Source organism: Trachymyrmex cornetzi, unplaced genomic scaffold (assembly GCF_001594075.2).
Source record: "Trachymyrmex cornetzi isolate Tcor2-1 unplaced genomic scaffold, Tcor1.1 scaffold2379, whole genome shotgun sequence".
NCBI classification, from domain to species: domain Eukaryota; kingdom Metazoa; phylum Arthropoda; class Insecta; order Hymenoptera; family Formicidae; genus Trachymyrmex; species Trachymyrmex cornetzi.
The window spans coordinates 318-4,781 of record NW_017297039.1 but is presented as its reverse complement, the minus strand read 5'-3'; the positions used below and the strand labels follow the sequence as shown (position 1 = coordinate 4,781).

At 22.0% G+C, this 4,464-nt stretch overlaps 1 pseudogene; it reads right to left on the bottom strand.

Annotated features, from left to right (window-relative positions):
• LOC108761064 (cytochrome c oxidase subunit 3-like) overlaps positions 1–4,105 on the bottom strand; it is a 9,056-nt pseudogene extending 4,951 nt beyond the window's left edge.
• Between the last annotated feature and the right edge of the window lie 359 nt (positions 4,106–4,464).

Below are 4,464 nucleotides of genomic sequence, written 5' to 3'. Positions count from 1 at the left end.
TATTCATCTGTAGTTCATATAAATTTAATGTTATGTAGATTAATAACTTTTTTAAAAAGGGCGTTAGTAGGAGCTTATTTAATAATAATTGCTCATGGATTATGTTCATCTGGAATATTTTATTTAGTGAATTTATATTATGAACGATCAGGTAGGCGATTATTGATATTAAATAAGGGAATAGTGAGAAATTTACCTTCAATTATTATGTGATGATTTATATTTTGTGTAGTGAATTTTTCTTTTCCTGTGTCCTTAAATTTTGCAGGGGAGATAATAATATTAATAAGAATTGTAAATTGAGATATAAGTATGATGGGTTATTTAATATTAATTTGTTTTTTTAGAGGGGCATATTCATTATATTTATTTTCTTATGTATATCACGGAAAAAATACTTATTATGAGAGTAAAATTTATAATTCTGAGTTGAAGGAATATATAGTTTTAGTAATACATTTTTTTCCTTTATTAATATTATTATTAAATTTAAGATTATTTATTGTATAAGTGTGAGATGAGAGATAGAAGATAATATATAGAAATGATTATTAATAAAGTATTGGAAAATAGGATACATTTAAGTAGTTTAAATATAGAATAATAATTTGTGGAATTATAGGAATGTGAGATAAAAAAAATCTTAAATTATTTTTAATATATTATTTTATATATATATATATTTTTTATTTATTATATTAAGTATTATAAGTTTGGTATTATATTACTTAGATTTAATGATTATTTTAGAGTGAATAATATTTTTGAATTTAATTCTATTAATATTAAAATTATTATGTTATTAGATTAAATTTCGTTGTCATTTATAAGGTTTATTTTATTAATTTCTTCTATGATTATATTATATAGGATAATTTATATAGAGAATGAAATTAATATAAGTCGATTTAATTATTTAGTTTTATTGTTTATTTTATCAATAATTTTTATGGTTATTAGACCTAATGTTATTAGAATTTTAGTGGGATGAGATGGGTTAGGGATAGTATCTTATTGTTTAGTTATGTATTATCATAATTATAATTCTTATAATTCAGGAATAATAACAGTTTTATGTAATCGGATTGGAGATATTGGGATGTTAATAGCAATAAGAATAATAATAATAATAGGTAGATGAGATTTAAGATTGTTTAAAGATAGGGTAAGTAGGGATATTATATTTATATTAATATTAGCAGCTGTTACAAAAAGGGCTCAAATTCCTTTTTCTGTGTGATTACCAGCAATAGCTGCTCCTACTCCTGTTTCTGCATTAGTACATTCATCAACATTAGAAACAGCTGGGGTATATTTAATGATTCGATTTAATGAATTTTTAATAACTACAAACATTAGATTAATTTTAGGATTTTTGTCTATTTTAACAATGTTTATATCTGGAATTATAGCAAATTGAGAATGATTTTAAAAAAATTATTGCTTTATCAACATTAAGGCAGTTAGGAATAATAATAATAATTTTAAGGTTAGGATTTAGATTATTATCTTATTATCATTTATTAATTCATGCTATTTTTAAGTCTATGATATTTATAGGGGCTGGTGGGGTTATTCATATAATAAAAAATACCCAAGATATTCGATTGTTAGGAAATTTAAATGAGAGAATGCCTTATGTAATAATAAGGTTAATAATTTCAAATTTTGCTTTAGGGTGATTTCCTTTTATATCGAGATTTTATAGAAAAGATTTAATTATAGAGGTATTTTATGTTTATAGAGGGATGAATATATTAATGTTTGCATTAGTAGTTGTATCTTTATTATTAACTGTGTCTTATTCAATTCGTTTTTTTTATTATTTGTTTTTTAATAGGAGAATTAAATTTTATAGACATATATATATTAAAGAGAGGGGGTTGGTTAATGTTTCTATAATTATAATGATATTTATAAGAATTATTTTGGGGTCATTAATAGGATGAATTTTTTATTTTGATTTTTATGTAATTTATTTATCTGTAATAAATAAGTTAGTTACTTTAGGATGTTGTTTTTTAGGGGGTTTATTAGTATGGTTAATAATAATTTTGAGAAAATTTATTTGAATATATTATTATATTTATTTTTTTAGGTCAATGTGATTTTTAAGTAGATTGTATAGATGAATTTATAAACCTATTAATGAGATAGGTGCGAAATTTAGTATATTAGATAAAAGATGAATTGAATATTTGTTTAAAGAATTTTCGAAATTTTAAATTAGAAATATTTATTACAAGTTATATATATTTGTGTTTATTTTTATTTATTTTAATGTAATTATGTATATAATGATTTAAGTGTGGAAGAAATAATTGGGGGGTTAAGTTAAAGAATTTAAATTTAAATAGCTTATAATATAATAAAGTATAATATTGAAGATATTAAGAAAATTTGATAATAAAATTTTTAAATAAATATTAAAGAATGAAATTATTTTTATATCAAAAATATAATGTTTTAATTAAACTATATTTAATTGAAGTAATTATGGGTATTTCATAATAAGAATGAATTAGAAGTTCAATTTATTTTTACTCCAACTAGAAATGTTTATTCAATGATATTATTAACAATAATATACCTCTTTTTTGGTTTTAGTTAATTTAATTGAATTTAGGAGAGTAGGAATGAATATAATATTTAGTTAATAAAATAATATTCTTAGATTATATAAAATCAATAGTTTAATTCGAAGTTAAAATGTAAGTAGATTACTTTAAGAATTGGTAAGTTGAGATAGATTTGGGGGTTACGAAATAAGGAAAAATAATTATTAAATAAGATATATAATAGTTAAAAATTATTTTTTTTAAGTGCAATTTAAATGTTATATAATTTAACTAATATCCTGAATAAAAATTATTTATTTAAAATTTAAATTTTTCAATCAAGGGAATTTTCACTATATTCAATATAGAGTCCAAGTATTAAAATAAATAAAAATAAGAAAGAGTATAATGAAATAAATGAATTAAAGTTTAATATTAAAAAAATTAAGGGTAGAAGGAGGGCAATTTCAATATCAAAAATTAAAAAAATTAGGCTAATGATAAAGAATTGTATTCTAAACGGTATTCGTGCTTTGGATAAAGGGTTGAAACCGCATTCGAAGGGAGATATTTTTTCTAAATTTAGATTAGTTTTTTTTGGTAAAATTAAGTTAATAGATAGAAGAATACTTGTTAAGGTGATAAGAATAAAGGAGAAAAATAGAATATTAAACATTATTTATATTAAGATAGTTAAATTTTTTAATTGGAAATTAAACGTAATAAAATAATTATACTATATAAATTAGGGTAGGTTTAAAATAATTTAAAATTTTGAATTTAAAAGTAGTTAATAAAAATATATTGTATATTAATAAAAGAAGAATAAGAGGGAAAATTAAGTAGGTAAGTTAGAATGAGATAGAATAATAATTTAAAATCTTCATCACAGTAAATAGAAATAAATAAGAATAGTCAGATTACATCTACAAAATGTCAATATCAGGTTGCTGCCTCAAATCCAAAATGATGGCGAGGTGAAAAATGTATTTTATATAGACGCATTAAACATACTAATAGAAATAGTGTTCCAATATTAACATGGATTCCGTGAAATCCGGTAGCAATAAAGAAAGTTGATCCATAAATAGAATCTGCAATAGAGAAAGGGGCATTTAAATATTCAAATAATTGAAGGGCTGAAAAGTAAATTCCTAAAATAATAGTTTAAAAAAGCATTTTTTTTCTTTCATTTATATTAGAATTAATTACAGAATGATGAGATCAAGTAATAGTAAGACCAGAGGAAATTAAAATAATAGTGTTTAGTAATGGGATATCAAAGGGATTAAATGGGATAATTCCCTTAGGTGGTCATAATTGACCAATTTCAATGGATGGGGATAAAGATGAGTGAAAGTATGCTCAAAAAAAAAAATAAAAAAAAAATTTCTGAGATGATAAATAAAATTATTCCTATTTTTAAGCCTTGAAATACAAATTTTGAATGGCAACCTTGAAAGGTTGCCTCTCGTGAGATATCCCGTCATCATAGATATATACAAATAAGAGTACCAGGGATGGATAAATATAAAAAAACGCATTGTCTATATGGATGATATCATTTTGGTACTTGGTCAGATATATTGTGGAATCATCTAATAATAAAAATTAAGTTATTAAAAATTCTAAAAGAAATAATGATTGGTCACGGACTAGGTGAGACAAGATGAAATGGATGATTTTGATTTGTCATAGGATAATTTAAGTTTCTCTTCTGTAAAGAGTTGAAAGAATTGAAAATACATATGCTTGAATAAGGGAAACTGCAATCTCTAAGGTAAGAAGTAATATTTGGATAAAAATAAGAATTGATAAAGTAGAGAGGTTGTTAATATTTATTCCTGAGGAACCAAGTAAAGTTAATAGAAGATGACCGGCAATTATATTAGCTGTTAATCGAATC